General features: G+C 31.0%; 1 long non-coding RNA gene across 1 annotated transcript; it reads right to left on the bottom strand.

Annotated features, from left to right (window-relative positions):
* Positions 1-16739: 16739 nt before the first annotated feature.
* On the bottom strand, positions 16740-18478 carry LOC139495166 (uncharacterized). The gene is made up of 3 exons (XR_011657273.1): positions 18343-18478; positions 17497-17552; positions 16740-17049 (listed from the first exon to the last, which is right to left on the bottom strand). It is a non-coding gene; the product is annotated as an uncharacterized lncRNA (long non-coding RNA).
* Between the last annotated feature and the right edge of the window lie 326 nt (positions 18479-18804).

Raw genomic sequence — 18804 nt, 5'->3', positions numbered from 1 at the left:
CAGTAATGATGTAACGTTTTATCATGCAAATATTGTCTATATTCGAACAACAATTATTGACTCTAAGTAACGTGTTATCAAACAACGGGTTTCCGTTCTTTTACATTGTTTTACTTTTAAATGGAATAATAAATGCATGTCTTCAGTTTACCCTAATTCACGAACTCGTATGGTAGAATTAAAAATTCTTATTTTCATATATGTTATTTCTCATCATTTTTTTTAAATGCCAACGTTTCAGTGGTAGGGAAAAATTAGATCCTTATCTTTTAAGATTTATGATCAAATCATAAGTCTCTTTGACAATAAATCACCATATTTCTCTTTATTTATTGTTTGAATTATGTAAACTAAATGTATGTGACTATTTTCACTGTATTGCAACCACAATGCCTATTTGGATGGTTTAGGACATTAAAAGTCATCAAGAATATTTTTTCAACTATTTTTTTAAATCGAAGTATAGATAATTTCCCTTTATTCGTCTGTGATGAAACATTGAAATATTTTATTATCTGAACACAATATTTAAAATGAAATCAAAATTATTGCATAATATCCCTTAAGTTAAGATAGCCCAAAGGTAGGCTACAATTTCCTGATGACTTGTTTGTCCTCCTTTGTTTTTGACATGGTTTTAACGGTTGATGTTCATTGAATGATACATTTGATTAAGAATGATACAGTCTTGTGCGACAAGATAACGTCATACTTTCCTGATCTAAAGAGAAACGTGACACAATTTTCAAGGTCAAATGGCACAATTTTCAGGATTCCTAATTTCGGTCATTCTTAAATGCGTAAATGACAGCACAATTAGAGCATTGATTTTGATTTACTTTGTTCTGTATCGATCAATCTACTATGATCAATGCTAGGGTTAGATGTCATGAGTACTTTTAAAAGTATCTCAAGCAAAGTCGAATTCAGATGAATTTGGATGATTAAGACCCCATTGCTTGTTTAGTACATACATATGTACTAATCAATTTGTTTTTACTAATGCATCATAAAAAAGGCTTTCCCATAAATATTGGTAATTTCCAAAAAAATCAGACCAGCCACCGACACCTAAATCAATCCTACGACAACCAAAAATTACCCACAACATCGCACAATAATCACATGGAACTGATAGGCTCACTAGTTGCATGTAGATTATGAGTTTGGGGTCTCATACCGCTTATGTACTTTTTTGGATCTAATGCGTCTTTGGCTTTCTAATTGCTAATAAATCCAGAAAAGCGGTTTTAGAAGCATAAACTTTATACAGTGCTGTTTTCACCTTTTAGAGGCAACAGTAGTTAAGCCATGCTCATTTAACCAGAAGATATGAATCAATATTAAAAAAAAATAAAAACTGAGGGATCGCCAGAACTTTTAAAAAGTAGCGATTGCATTTAAGGAATGACTGTAAAAAAAAATTCTGTCTATTAAGAAATAACATAAAAAAAATGTGGTGCACACTGAATAACGCGCGAATTTCGAATAGACAGAAAAAATATTTCAGTCATTTCTTATAATTTAATTCTAAATTCCATTCTAAACCGTAGAAAACCATGAAAAAACGTTGATCACGTCACGGTTACATGTCTATGGGCTGACAACAAAATAACGTCAGCCAATCAGAAGACGCGTTACATCCAAAATTAAATTATATGAGCATAAACGTATCCTTTTGCCTTTTTGTTTTAACTGATATATTTATCTAACTCCCCTACTTGATATACCTCTCTCAATCAAGTGGAGATTGAATACGTTTAAGATTGAATTCAAAAGAATAACGGAAACCACTTTTTGAAAAAAATCAATATATAAATAATTACATTTTATTCTGAATGAGAAAGGTTTTTAAACATAATATCGGAGAGAGAACAATGTACTCCTCGATTATTTTAATTCTTATTTGACTGAGTCTAAACGGTTGATATAGATCAAATTACACATTTGCTTTGATAACGATGCGGTTGTGAACAACGTGGTACCTCCCGACTTTTCGAATAAAAAAAACATATTTTGCAAGATTTTAAGGCTTTCCAATTCAGATCACTCGTATTACAAATGCGTAAAAGACAGGATTTTCAGTGCATTGATTTTGATTTACTATCATTATGTCGATACATCTGCTTTGATCAATGCTAGAATTATATGTCATAACTACTATTAAAACTTCCTCAGGCAAAGTCGACTTCAGAGGAATTTGGATGATTAAGACCTCTTTGTACTAGTTCTCTATTTTTACTAATCATCATAATGATAACAGGAAGTTGGTCAGTTCAGTAAATCAGAGTAACTTCCTATACCTGGATCACTTGAAAAATATGGATACAAAAAATGTACCACTATTTTGACATTTTTACCTATTTTGTCAGCTTTATTGTTCATATATTGTTGTCAAGGGTATAATGGAATTTTATGCGACTATCATACAAGTGAGAAGTTTAGCTAGGTATAAAACCAGGTTAAAACAATAGTTTTCTACATAAGGAAATGCCTATATCAAGTCAGGATTATGACAGTTGTTTTCTATTCGTTTGATGAGTTTGATCTTTTCATTTTGTCATTTAATAACATGCATATGTGTTAGTATATTCCTTTCAGGTTTTTTTTTGTCTTTTGTCAACAAATACAAGACAACAGATATAGATAAATGGAAAATCTCGGTTCAAGTTTTCTAAAACATGGCAAACTATAACTCAATATGGGTTTAGATCATTTTGTAAGGCCGACGTTGTTTTCATCTTTTCCCCCTTTGCTCTTAGAGGATTGTTGTCTAATGCTCTTGAACTTAAACTTACGTTACCACTCATCTAAGCAATTAGGCAGATACCTGTATGTTGCATGAAAACGAACCTTTCTATTGGATTTTGTTCTTCAATTTATGTTTTTCATGTCTGTCTATCTTTGGTATTCAATGAGGGTCATATCAGTTCTATTTTGTATTGCTATGAGTTACAATTTATGACAAAAATAAGCAAAGACCCATCGAAACAACATCTGATAAACAAATTTAATAATACCTTTAGATATTTTGATGATATTTTGGCTCTCAATAATGACGACTTCAGTATGTATATTAAAGAAATTTATCCTGTTGAACTTACTTTAAATAAAGCTAATACTAACAATGACCACTGCCCTTTCCTCGATCTTGATATCTATATCACTAACGGAAAGCTGAATACTAAAATTTATGATAAAAGAGATGATATTTCATTTCCTATCGTTAATTATCCATTTTTAGATGGTGACGTTCCCTTGTCACCATCTTACGGTGTTTATATATCTCAACTTTTACGATTCGCTCGTGTATGTAACAATGTTTTAGCTTTTAACGAGAGAAATTTATGTATTACTGAAAAATTATTACACCAGGGTTTTCGATATCACAAACTAGTCAAAACATTTACTAAATTTTATCATCGGTATAAGGACATCATTCGTAAATATAGCTCAATATGCAGACTTCTTATACGTTCAGGTATTTCACATCCAATTTTTTATGGAAATATTCTTTATAAAGCACAAAGGTGTCAAGATTCCCCTCAAAAACTAACAAAACCTTTGAATAGACTTATTAAGAAGACTGTTGTCAGGTCATTAAAGATTGCATATTTTGGCGTTAATATTGATTCACTTATAGGGTCTTTGCATCGGAACTAAACACATTTATTCAAAAACCAGTTGTTGGCATGACACGGGTTATGTTCTTCTCATATATGTTATGATGGTATGATACTAAACAACCTAACGGGAAGGATTGTGCATGATGTTCATATGATGAAATCATAATCTTTCCGTCAGTTTAATTGAAGTCTGGAGCTGGCATGTCAGTTAACTGCTAGTAGTCTGTTGTTATTTATGTATTATTGTCATTTTGTTTATTTTCTTTGGTTACATCTTCTGACATCAGACTCGGACTTCTCTTGAACTGAATTTTAATGTGCGTATTGTTATGAGTTTACTTTTCTACATTGGCTAGAGGTATAGGGGGGGTTGAGATCTCACAAACATGTTTAACCCCGCCGCATTTCTGCGCCTGTCCCAAGTCAGGAGCCTCTGGCCTTTGTTAGTCTTGTGTTATTTTAATTTTAGTTTCTTGTGTACAATTTGGAAATTAGTATGGCGTTCATTATCACTTAACTAGTATATATTTGTTTATGGGTTAGTTGAAGGACGCCTCCGGGTGCGGGAATTTCTCGCTACATTGAAGACCTGTTGGTGAACTTCAATCTGCTGTTGTTTTTTTTCTATGGTCGGGTTGTCTCTTTGGCACATTCCCCATTTCCATTCTCAATTTTATTAAACTTTTTTTCAGTTTTACACTTGTGTTATTGTTCTATCTATTAATCTCTATTACTATGTTGTTATCCTGCTTTTCTTTATTTTGTAAATTGTTTTGTATATTTTTTTTATCATTTTTGTCATTTATTCTTTATCTCTTGGTCTGTTATTTTTAATTTTGAAAACCCCAATCAGATACAATTTCGATTGCCCTTGCGGTGTTACTTTATTTTGTTTTAATCTATTTCAAGGCTAAATGTAGTTGATAGACTGTTTATAACCTTTATGCCCTTGAATATTATCTTTTTCGTTTTTTTATCAATGAAAATAAAATAATCATGCAATTTATAAGCAAATATATGCAAAGCAAACCTCAATGAATGAAATGTGATATTGTGATGGATAATTGACTGACACACTTATAACTAAATTCATATTTCAATATCAAACTAATCTTTCTCCAGAAAACCGAAAAGGTTATAGAGTACACAATAAGAAATAATGGGGATACACTAGACAAACTTGCCAGGCTTACAATTTTGAACGCCAGTCGTGTGTTTCAACTGTAAAATATTTCTCGTTTGGTTGAGTTCGGGATACTTAAATTCTTGTTTGGTTGAGTTCGTGATACTTTATTTCTCGTTTGGTTGAGTTCAGGATACTTAAATTCTTGTTTGGTTGAGTTCGTGATACTTTAGTTCTCGTTTGGTTGAGTTCGGGATACTTAAATTCTTGTTTGGTTGAGTTCGGGATACTTAAATTCTTGTTTGGTTGAGTTCGGGATACTTTATTTCTTGTTTGGTTGAGTGTGGGATACTTTAAGCCGTATTTCATGAATAAAGCACGTATCAAAATCGATATCAAACAAATCACAATTTCCAGTCAAAAAATATTTATACATTTTAGTAAACATAACCAAACGTTGTTTATGAAATTTCTTCTGCGGGTATTATAATTTGTTTTTACTTATTCCGGTTGCATTTTAATTGATTCGTGTATTGTCGGATGAAATTCTTCGAAACATTTTGGTTTTGTACACTAGTGCAAAATATAAAATTAAGATATGGAAACAGCTGTTCATCAAGATTTCCTTGAACAAAGTTGACCTTGAAAGGCTTTTTATTATTTGTATGTGCATTTGATTATATAGCTCTTCATGATTTTCAGTATAGTCTATATATAGTCTTGGCTATTAACTATTTGTCTTTGCGCGTCCCTAGCGAAGTCAAGTGCAAAAAGGTGCGTCGGACGCATATTTTATTTTCATTTTTAGTCCACAAGTTCTAAGGAGTGTTACTTTGATTACGTCACAACATTGATAGATCACGTAACTTATAAAAAGTGTACATAGTTTATTGCTGTTGTACAGCTGTAAATTCTGATTTAATGTGTGAAAAAATTACCACAGGTACCAGGCTTATAGTTTTATACTCTAATGCGCGTTTCGTCTACACACGACTCGTCCGTGACGCTCAGATCAAAATAGTTGTTAAGCAAAAAAGTACAAAGTTGAAGAGCCTTGTGGACCCAAAATTCCAAAAAGTTGTGCCAAATAAAGTTAAGGTAATCTATGCCTGGGATAAGAAAATCCTTACTATTTGGAATATTTAATACTTTTGCAAACAGATAGTCATCAACAGGATCAGCAAGGCATTAAAGATTTAGTTTAATGCACATTCTTTTTTGTTTATCTTTCCTTAATTTTCGAAACTGCAAACCCGACAAAATCAAGCAATTGCAAGTTATTTTACAATTCAAAACGATTTGAGTCGTTCTGTGAAGATATTTTAGAGTATTAACTCACTTTCTAAGAGCGGCTATGAACAAATCACCAGTTTTTGTGCCGAATATTAGAGGTTCTTTCTTGGTACTCAGACTTACTATTAGTAACTATAAATGCAGATATGTCGAAGCAAATTGTAATATCACAAACATACCGAACTTCAAGAAAAAATCAAATCGGAAAGTCACTTATCAAATGGCAAAATCAAAAGGTCAAACACATCAAGCGAATAGAAAACAACTGTTATATTCCATATTTGGTACAAACGAAGAGAGGCAAATGACACCAAAAGCACATTCAAACTTATAGTCGAAAATAAACTGACAACGTCTATGCAAAAAATGAAAACAGTACATGTATAAAAAAAAAAACACAACATAGAAAATTATAAACTGCACAACATGAACACAAACCCCACATCGTGATGCTTAGTAAAAGTACTTAATACGACTACCATTTCCAGAACACATGTGATCCCTCGGATTTTGTCTACTGAGTTCTCAAATTGATTAATCTTGCGTTTTCTGTTTAGTGTTTTAAGGACTGTTATTATTGTGTTTTCAACTTTTTTTTCTTTTTAAAATTGTTTTGACTTGTGGAATTTGATTGCCAAGTTGTTATATTTGCATGTTTTTAATTAGAAGTATTAAACATATAATATAATCATGTTTAATCAAAGGTATGCGTTCAACTGACCGATTCGTATGAAAAATATGAGTAATTTGTAAAGGGTTCGGTGTCTTATCGCTTTTTTGTTTAGTAACCCTTTTGCATATAAAATGTCATAGGTAAAGTGAATAAACCAAATTCTTAATCTAGTACGCTATACGTGCATTTTGCGTTCATAATCTAATCATTGGTACTCTTCCGAAAATATTTTACCTGACAAGTCAATTACAAAACCAAGAAGTTGAAGATTCTTGGAAATAAAAGGCGAAGAAAACATTTGTGCCAAATCTCGATAAATATTTTGTGAACCGAAACATTCATCCGTAGTGACTATAAACATGTATCATATAAATATATTAGGCTGTGGATAAACATTTGTGTAATTAAAAAAAAATCAAATATGCATGTAACGTTTATTATTGAATTCGCAATAATTGTGGTGTTGTCCCTGTTTTGATCATTAGTCCTGTTTATATCAATTTATTTCGATCCATTTTTACCCATTTTATCTAGTCGTTACCATAATATGTCCATCAAGTTGTTAAAATATTATTTCCATCGAGTTTTACCATAATATCTTGATCAAATTGTTAGTTTGTTTTCTTAATCATGTTGATTCCATTTTAACCCGATTGAGTTGATCCCGTGTATTCTCGATCATTTAATACTCTGTTTAACTGGATTAAATTCATACTATTTAATCTCGATCATTTAATACCATTTAATTGGAAAGGTTGATAGTATTTTAAACTATCAAACTGCTTTTAGAGAAAAAAACGTTTTCCTGAAACAATTGCATGTGTAACTTTGTATATATTAAATGAGAAGCTACATCACATTTCATGACTTTTGCGATCAGAGATAAATGTGAATCAGCAGATCAACTATTTGTTTAATCGCCTAGAATTGATGAAACAACTAATATTGCCGAATTAAAAGCAAACTTCGCCTAGCAATGATTTGTATAAGGGATTATGACAATGTAAGACTATAATACAAAGTTGACTGCAGCATCCCTTTTTTGACATGTTTACCTATTATGTATGTTTGATTTGTTCACACATCGTTGTCAATATGCTGGAATTTTATGAGGGGGAGGACAGGGGGGTACCCTTCTCCCTTCTCCCACCCCTCTTCTCCTTTCTCCTATCCCCGTTCTCCTTTCTCCCATTAGAATAAAACATCTCCTTTTGAGATATTTTTTCTTGAAATATTAGAAAATTTTTTAAAAGGAGAGATATTTTATTTTTTCTCCTTTCTCCAACTTTTTCTCCTTTCTCCCAGCCTTCCTCTCCTTTCTCCTACCCCCTTTCTCCTTTCTCCCACCCCCTTTCTCCTTTCTCCTACCCCCTTTCTCCCTGTCTCCATTACCCCTGTCCTCCCCCTCTTTTATGCTACTGGCATACACATAAGAGGTTTGGGTAGCTGAAAAAAGGTTTATTTTACTATTTTCTACATAAGAAAATGCCTGTACCAAGTCAGGAAAATGACGGTTGTTATTCATTCGTTTGATGTGTTCAAGCTTTTGATTTTGTAATTTGTAATTTCCGTTTAGAATTTTCCTCGGAGTTCGGTATTTGTGGTTTTTATTTCATTTTGTGATACGTATGTATATTATATATTTAAGAACTTGCAGACTAACTTCATTTGCTTTAAATTTTCATGGCAAACAAAAAAATCTTAATGTATAATTGATGTAATAATTCTAAACAAAATATCAGAATTATTGCAAATTTCAACAGAAGAAGGATAAATTACACCTCTAGGATATGAAAGTAATGCGGTTGATGGAGTTTGGTAATTCATACAAACATAAAAAAGATACATTGTCAATGCATCTTGTATGGTGTTCTAATTCTTCATTTCATGATAAAGTCTTAACCAAATGAATTGCTTAAGATAAAAAGTGTCTCTTTTACATGTTAAGCTAAAAAGAAAAAGAAACATAGATATATAACTGTAATCAAAATACAAATTTAAATACATTATAGACGAATTGCTTGTGATAAAATATTATTTTTAAGGTATTTGACAAAATAAGAATAACAAATATACAAAATATATCAAAAACATATATTTTTTATACATTATTAAAGAACTAGCAACAATAAGTTGAGAAAATGTTTTTTTTTGATGAATGAAGTTTTTGTTCTTGCACTTTTGCATATTAAGATGGAACTGAAAAGAAAAAGAAGAAGACTAGGTTTAATAAACACTATATTCAGAATTGTTATATACAATCTTTTACAGTGTTGCTTTGTCTTTGGTTTTTTATGTTGTGTCTTGTGTACTACTGTTTGTCTTTGTCTTTTCCGTTGTCAGCATATTTTTGATTTATGAGTTTGACTGTCACTTTGGTATCTTTCATCCCTCTTTTTTTAAAGGGGGATGAAGGTTTTTTTTTATGAATAAAGTGTTTGGGATAAACAGGGTGGTCTTACTCATTTACCTGAAAAGATAAATAAGAAAAAATAAATATAAAAACTATATTTTTAATCAACATTTATACAGATTAAAGGTGAATTTTCATCAGGAATAATTAGGAGAGCTGCAGTTTCTCAATAACTGCGTGTCGTGCGATTAACAGTTTTTTAACACAGTTAGATTAAACGAAAAATAAAAATAACGAATAAAGTATATAAAATAACAAATATATTTAAATTTATTATTTACATATTTAATAGGTGAACTCTAAATAGAAAAAAAAATAGTGGATATACTTTTTATGAATGAAGAGCTTATGATAATCATTTTTTTTAAACATCTTTAGTTTGGCAGAAAAGAAGAATTATGATAATCAGTTTTAATATAAAAACTACATTTTTACTTTCTACTTGTAAAAACTAGGGGAAATTGGATTATTTAAGACCCTACATCGTGGATCAATCACATTAATTCACATTTATTAAGATTAATGTTGAAGGTTGATTTGTTTTAAAATTACCGTAAAGACCTTGATAATTGCTTGGTACTGATAGGTTAATACATTTTGTGTTTCCGCTAAATATTTGTTACTTGAACTGATTTCTTTCGATTTGGAGACTGAAAGTATTACGTGTTTGTGGAACTCCATTATAGTGAAATTTTGAAATACCCTTAATTTATGCATGAGCCGAACATATCTTTTATTTAAATTATATTTTTGTATGAAATGCAAGAAATATAAAAACTGATCAAAATTGTACGGTTGAATACAAAGACAGAGACAATAAGTATAAGGAGATAAATCATATAATTTATTTGATTTTGTTGTCTTTTATTAACTCACTCCTTTCGAGGAATGGCTAGGTGGGTTTTTTTCATTATTCAATTTTTAATATCATTATTATTTATTTATATATATCTAATTCTTCGACAATTTATCTCTTTCTGCACACATTGTATAAAAAAAATTAATCAAAGTGTGGTTCGTTTGATCTCAGTTCTTCATTGGTTAAAATCCGATTATGACGTCGAATTTTCTTGCTTTCCTCTGAATTTCCTATTGTGAAGGCACGAAAAAAGGTGACCATGTCTGATGACGTCACATAGAAAGAACACATCTGTTAGCAGATCAATCGAAAAGAAGGAATAAGTTTGCCAGTGTATTGTTTGAAAATCATTAGAAAAACATATTCCACCACCAAATCTCGATAAATATGATATTTATCCACTCTCGACAGTTACATTTTAAATTTGAAAGTTTAACTGTCTCGAATTGATAAATATTCGTATCAAACTCGATGCAGTGGTAGAATCTATATTTATCTTTATTTCTATTTCAGTATAACTGTTCTTATGTTATCTTGTTTTTGTATTCTAATTAAAAAAATCTTCCTATGAGATTTGTGATTGCTATATTACAATTTTTCAATTAAAATACTTTTTATAATGAAAATATAAACACTACCGGTATTAAATGATTAAAGATTATAAAAAACTAGTACAGGAAGATTAATAAATGTATTACAACAAATAAAAATGCATTACCAGTCATGTAATTTTATATCTTAGCACAACACTTAAATCGTTTTCCGGAATTAAGTAATAAGAAATAGTCAGCGTTTCATATAGATCATTATATATAAAATCAGGAATCAAGATATAATTTTCTTTAAAAAAAAAGGCTTGCATGTCAAATGGATTTTAAATAATTAAAAAAGCCAAGATCCTTTATCTATATATATACACGTATAACAATTGCGGTTTTTATCCAACGCAATCATAGGTTTGAACGTAGTTTTCAATTTAGACTCGTTTATATTTTTTCGTTTGGGCTTGTATCATATTTTCCCTCCAGTTTATATGATCCGTTCATCCTATATTGAGTCTTATCTAAAATGAGGGTACTTTTTATATGGCCCTCCAAATACCGTTTCGATCCCTAACATCACTGAAGAGACATTTATTGTCGAAATCCGGATCTGGTGTACTAAAAAATATTGACACCGTATGTTTGTGGCATAACATCGTGGCCACAAGTTAAATTTCTTTTCTGTTTAGTATTAAATTTATATTAAGATCCATTTTGTTACATCTTGTGATCAATTTTATTTGGCAATCGCCATTGACAGTCAGCAGGGTTAAAGAACATCAGTTTTTCGACCTGTTAGTCAAATGCGTTTTGTTTAAATATACTTTTTCACTTTTTTGGTCTTTTAGAAAATGTTGTTTGTGCTGCTTTTAGACCCTTCTACAACGAAATTTGTTTTACATGCACACGTATAAAAATTGCGGTTTTTATCCAACGCACTCATAGGTTTGAACGTAGTTTTCAATTTAGACTCGTTTATATATAATACATATATATATATACAACTCGTCTAAACGTCAACCCAACAATGTTAGATCTGTAAATTTGCATTCGCAAGTTTTTTGTTCTTCCCTAGCCGGGATTCGAACCCATGTTACTGAGATATCGTGACACTGTAGCCGTCCCGCTAGACCACACGACCACCTGGGCTTCACAATAATAAAGCTTTCTATGGTCGTGTGTTACCTTTCCTCGTCAGTTTTTAATCTAGCGTCGTACTACAGTACATGATATATAAGGCATGGAGATGTTATTGTTACAGATCAGCTCAATTATCTATAGTAAAGGATCCTACAAATTAATGCAAGATACAGTCACAGAAAATAATTATATTTATAAGTACGTCTGAGTCAGTGACAACTCTACAACATATTTATCCATCATATCACCAGCAATGATGGTGATACATGGCTGTGTACATTATGTATATACAACTCGTCTAAACATCAACCCAACAATGTTAGATGTAAATTTGCTTTCGCAAAGTTTTTGTTCTTCCCTCGCCGGGATTCAAACCCATGCTACTGAGATATCGTGACACCAAATCGCCTGCACTGTAGCCGTCCCGCTAGACCATAAGACCACCTGGGCTTCACAATAATAAAGCTTTCGATGGTCATGTGTTACCTTTCCTCGTCAGTTGTTAATCTAGCGTCGTACTACAGTACATGATATATAAGGCATGGAGATGTTATTGTTGCAGATATATATATATATATATATATAATGTTTACAGATGTAGATGTTCAGAATAATCCCCGTGAATCAAACACCTGTATCATTTTACGATATAAAGTACATATATAAATCTTTAGATAAGACAAACAACGTGTAAATACCACATGCACTATACATCATAGATGATCGATTCCTATTTAGCGGGTCAATGAACTTTGATAGACCTGTTTAAAGTGCAACGAGGTATTTGCAAGAATTACAGATCTCGTAAAATGGTGTATAAGAACACGAAATTTATTGGTGTATGTTGCTGTTAAGATTAATAAACTAAATAGATGGACTTCACATTTGTAAATCGATTTTGACTAAACAGGTCTACAAAGACCAACTTTTTATGCTATGATCAGTTTTTCAGTCAACTTTCAGGCTGAATTAAACGGTATTTCAACTTCCCTTGCAGTCATTTAAGACCTACTCAGTCAAATATATATTATTCAACAGGTTGTATTTACCCAAATAAATCAAGGACTTGCTGAATTATCAAAAATGCAATGGAACAATACTGGATTTACTGCAAGCGAAATGTATGGAAAGTACTTATGTTACACTGATCTTCATTTTAACCTTTTTAGTTGTAAAACTAAGACGTGAAAGTGTACAAACAACTAGATCCTGTAATTATTTCGGTACAGGTCTGAGAAGTGAAGATGCGTCCTCAGCAATACACCATTAAAACAATTTAGAAAAAAAGTTATCTTGTTAGAGAATAAATATTATTGTTCTGTTTTCCCGATTTTCCTTTTAATTCCTGATTCTTACCTTTTATAAAAGGTTATATGTAGACGAAACGCGCGTCTGGCGTATAAAATTATAATCCTGGTACTTTTGATAACTATTTACACCACTGGGTCGATGCCACTGCTGGTGGACGTTTCGACCCCGAGGATACCACCAGCCCAGTAGTCAGCACTTCGGTGTTGACATGAATATCAATTATATGGTCATTTTTATAAATTTTCTGTTTACAAAACTTTGAATTTTTCGAATTACTAAGGATTTTCTTACCCAAGGAGTAGATTACCTTAGCCGTATTTGGCACAACTTTTTGGAATTTAGAATCCTCAATGCTCTTCAACTTTGTATTTATTTGGCTTTTTAACTATTTTGATCTGACGAAACGCGCGTCTGGCGTATAAAATTATAATCCTGGTACTTTTGATAACTATTATATGAAAAGAAAGACCATACAAGTCAATCTTATACTTAGGCCATATTTTGTCATATTTGCAAACTTCAATACAAGGAACATTTATATTTCTTATATAGTAAAAGTTCTAGATTGATATCAATAGTAAGGAATTCTTTCATCATTGAAATGTTTACTGCTTTTCAGAAACAAATATACCGGATGGCGTTAAACCCTTAAACAAAATGTCTGGAAAATGACAGTTGTTATCCATTTGTTTGATGTGTTTGAGCTTTTGGTTTTGCCATTTGCTTAGGGACTTTCCGTTTTAAATTTTCGGTATTTTTTTATTTTACTTTTTACACATTCCTCTATAATCGACGACTCTTCCACTTTTTAGAAAATAAATACATATGAAATAACGACAAAAATCCTTTCATTTAAGTTCAAGTATAAAAATGAGATTCCTCGAAATGATCGTACTTTTAATTGCAAAATCATACCGATACCTCACAATATATCATGATACCAGTCCTTTCTTTCTTTGGTATTTCGTCTATAACATTTTTATTTCCACATCAATGAAAACATAAGTAGAGTAATTCATACTATTTTCAGGCACCAACTAGGAAACTTTAAACTTAAATGGTTTTTTTTTCTAATAAGCAAAGATATAGTTTGATACGAAGTTATAACTGTTTGCCAACGAAAAACAGGTAACAGCATGTATTAACTGATTGACAATTTTATTAGAATTGTGAATGAATGAAAATACTACCCAGAATTTGCCTCGCTTATTAAATCGAAGAATATTCGTCATTTAAGTTGAACACTGACTTTGATTATGGTTAATGGTCTGTGCCTCTTTGGTTTTATCATAATGAATCGGGCCTATAAGAACTTTTAACTGATTACAATTTAATTATGGTGTTGTTTTTTGTGTGTAACCTATATTTTTTTCGTTTAAAAATCAAATACGCATTACTCAAACTAATTATGTAATGAATGAAAATAAATGAGTAACGAACCCTTACTATATCTTTTGGTATTGAGAAATTTGCGTTTTGTTTGGAAAAAGTAAAATCACAAAAATACTGAGTTCCAAGGAAAATTCAAAACGGAAAGTCTCTAATCAAATGGCAAAATCAAAAGATAAAACACATCAAACGACTAGACAACAACTGTCATATTCCGGACTTGGTAAAGGCATTCTCAAATGTAGAAAATGTGGGATTAAACCTGGTTTTATAGCTGTCTAAACTTCTCACATGTATGACAGTCGCATCGAACATGTCAAATTCGCATCAAAATGAATTCTGCAATTGTAGATGTGGTGCAATTTGATAAATGTATACCTTTAAAGTCATCTGTATTGCGTTTATACTGTCGTCACTAATACTATGCATCAATTTCTTAACTATTGACAGTCGCATCTAATTCGCATTAGAATGCATTCTGCAATTGTAAAAGAGAGACGAAAGATACCAGAGGGACATTCAAACTCATAAATCGAAAACAAACCGACAACGCCATGGCTAAAAATGAAAAGGACAAACAGACAAACAATAGTACACATGACACAACATAGAAAACTGAAGAATAAACAACACGAACCCCACCAAAAACTAGGGGTTATCTCAGGGGCTCCGGAAGGGTAAGCAGAATCTGTTCCACATGTGGCACCCGTCGTGTTGCTTATGTTATAACAAATCCGGTAAATAGTCTAATTCGGTAGGTCACATTCATGAAAGGGAAGAGGATTGTAGTTACAACATAAGGAACATATCCGATATCATTTGTGAAACGGTTATTCCATAACGGTCAACCAACTCGTGATGGCATCCGTAAAATTTACGAAGAGATGATTTCAACTTCACCAATTGGAACTCTTGATTTAATAGCTTCCTTGTGAGCAACAATCCTCTATCAAGAAAACCATGATAGGAAATGCAAGCACGGAAATATCGTATCAATTGGGAGATATATAAATGTAAATGTGGTGCCATTTAATAAATGTATACCTTTAAGATCATCTGTGTTGCGTTTATTAAAGTCGCCTCACAAATTCGTTAAATTAAATATGAAATAATTTGAGAATGATAGACACTGTATTATTTCACAGACGTCTTGATTAAACATAATTTGTATCAGTCAATTCTAAATATGGAATTATGATATTAATGAAGTTTATACGACTTCAATTTATCATAAAAATATATTATGAATGGATGATTCTCGTGTTTGAAAGCACATACACGCAAATCGTTCACTGTCAAATATTCTAGACCGCAAAATTTAACGAATCAAGTACTTTTAGTAAGATTGATAAACTCGCCTCTTACATCATAAACTTGCCTTTTACATCATCCCCACGTATTTTGTGCCAAGCCTTTTTTGCAATATGCATCCAACGGCGTTCAAATATGTTAAAGTTTGATTGTTTGAAGAATTGTTTTATCTCAGTAGTTTATATGTATTTTCAGGTAAAAAAAACAAAGTGCGGCAAATGAACTAACATAGGTTTATTATCATATTTCTATCCCTCTTTTACTTTAAGGGTCCAAACTATTCCTTAATCCTTAACCTTTCCACAGCTCGCAACTAACCTTTACAGTATAACTTTTGTTTATATAATAGCATTAAAAACACAGATAAAACAGAACACATTGAAACAGTATGATTTTAAAGTGTTGAATTCGATTTATAAATAAAGTTGACTACAGTAACACATTGATATTTTACCCAGTATCAATGTTGTTAATAGCTACGAAATTAATGGCGGGTTATGTATGCGTAGCAGGAAATCATTTAAATGTCGACACAACTTTGTATCGCTTCTTTTGAAACTATTGTTATTCCATCAAATTTCGGCTTTATTCTTTTTTTACCTAGATTTGTATGTCTTCTTAATGAATTTATGAGAGAGAAAAAAAACGAACTCCGAGGAAATTTAAAAATGAAAATTCCCTAAATTTGGAAATCAGTAAAATACTGTTGCTTCTAAAAGAGGGACAACAGATACCAGAGGGAGAGTAAAACTCATATATAGAAAATAAACTTACAATGCCATGGCTAAAAAGTAAAAAAACAAACAGACAAATAATAGTACAGAAGACACAACACAGAAAACTAAAGACTAAGCAACACGAACCCCACCAAAACTTGGGGTGATCTCAGGTGCCCCGGAGGGTAAGCAGATCCTGCTCCACGTGTGGCACCTGTCGTGTTGCTTATGGTATTACAAATCCGGTAAATAGTCTAAGTCTGTAGGTCACATTCGTGAAAGGGAAAGGGTATTGTAGTTACGACATAAGGAACATATCCGATATCATCTGTGAAACGGTTATTCCATAACGGTCAACCAACTCGTGATGGCTTCCGTAAAATTTACAAAGGGATGATTTCAACTTCACCATTTGGAACTGTTTGATACTTTCTTGTGACATCTTTTTTCAGGGGTCGCCTTTCGCCTCTCTTTTTATGCAAAATGAAAACTCAGAATGTGACATAAATAAACTATGATAACATTCCTAGACAGATACAAACAACCGCCAGTTTCAATGTCTTACTTAACGTCATAGTAGAGTTGTAACTATGTTTACTTCTAATTCGTGTAGATTAGCTCTGCCTTCTATGTTAGTATAGTCAGCATCTGTACTGAAATGATTTATAACATGCATTTCTTAAATTCTCTCTTGATAAATTCAGATATTATCAGAAACTAAGATACCAACTCTGGGAAGGTTATTCTGAGATCAAATGTGTTTTGCTTTTCTTTTTAAAACATAGTTCCTCATATTTTTTAGTAATTCAAATTTTTTTAATTGATGTTTATGTAGAAAAAAAACATTTATGACATACTTTATGTATATAGTGTTATATTTACGAAAAATAAACAGAAATGATTTTTGTATAAATATCTTTAAAGTATGAGAGATCATGAAATCAAGAAAGTGAATCATATTGCATGATTTTGAAAATATAGGGGCGAAAAGATCAATAGTTTGTAAAATACAAAGAAAAAGAAATAAAGAAATAAAGAAATAAAGAAAAATTGAAGACCAAAGGAAGAAAATGGCAGATTTTCTTTTTTTTAATATTTACCTATGTTATTAATCCAATATTAATTGTTATATCATATGACCTGCCTCAGCGTCCACCTGTTTAAGAATCGTAAATATATAATGTATTTTGTAGAAGCTGATATACATATTGTGCATATGAAATTAGAAAATGTATAAAATGAAAATGTTAATGAAATTGCTTCAAAGTTGGAGGAATCAAATCGATATAACAAATTAACATAAAAGCAATTATCTTCTTACTTAATACTTATGACAAACATAAAAGCAATTGTCTTATTACTTATTACTTATGACAAACATAAAAGCAATTGTCTTATTACTTATTACTTATGACAACTAATTGAAAACTATAACTTCACAGATTAAAATTTAGAATTGAATGTCTCGCATCTTCAAAATGAAAAATAAAAATATAAATTATATCACGAAATTGATTTTCAAAACACTTAATATTTGAACTTATTATATAACTATTTTTTCTCAGAAATGAATTACAGGTCAACTTTAATAGTTTATAAATACTAATGTCCAATTTTGAAGTTAATGAATCAGAAATAAATAACACTGTATTAAAATTAAAATCAATTACTAATAGTTAGTAGTTATTACAGATATGTATAAAAATATCAAAAAAATACCAAAACTTATTAAATACTTGGCTTAATAGTAATCTTTTCTTCTGTTATTTTAACGTAATATTCAAACGTGTTTTGTACATGACCATTATCATTGATATAAATAATATCAATTGTATCATTATTATGCATTTTGACTTAAAACAATTCGGCGAAAAATGCATTTTTTAAATGAAAATGTATCCCTCAACTATACAGAAAATAGCATTTGTTAAATGCACAATACTCACATTATCTGTCGATTCAAGAGTTTAAGTCATAAATCACGATAATATTGTAAAATACAAAGCCTTAAGAAATAGATATGTACGTCGACCATTGTTTCTGCAACAGAATTAGTTATGTTATGTTGACAATATAATAAATTGTCTTTAAATCGCCAAATAAATTTTTAGATTGACATTTCCTTGAAATCTTTATTAGATAAACTGACCATTTGTCTTCATTATAAATTGTAAATAAAAAAAAATGTTTTCTTTTCTTCAAGGTTAAGCCCCATATTAATCTATATTATGTAAAATTATAATGTACTACAAAAGATGTTATTTTTCTGACACGTCAGTTAAACAATCTGTTCAATAGTTAATGACATTTATGATGAAAAGGTGACAAACCGACAAATAATGGGGCACAGTGAAGGTTATTTTAAAAATTATTATGTTTTCAACTTCAGGCACTTAGAATATATCGGA

The sequence above is a fragment of the Mytilus edulis genome, chromosome 11 (genome assembly GCF_963676685.1).
Source record: "Mytilus edulis chromosome 11, xbMytEdul2.2, whole genome shotgun sequence".
Lineage (NCBI taxonomy): Eukaryota > Metazoa > Mollusca > Bivalvia > Mytilida > Mytilidae > Mytilus > Mytilus edulis.
This window is presented reverse-complemented; position numbering and strand designations above follow the sequence as displayed.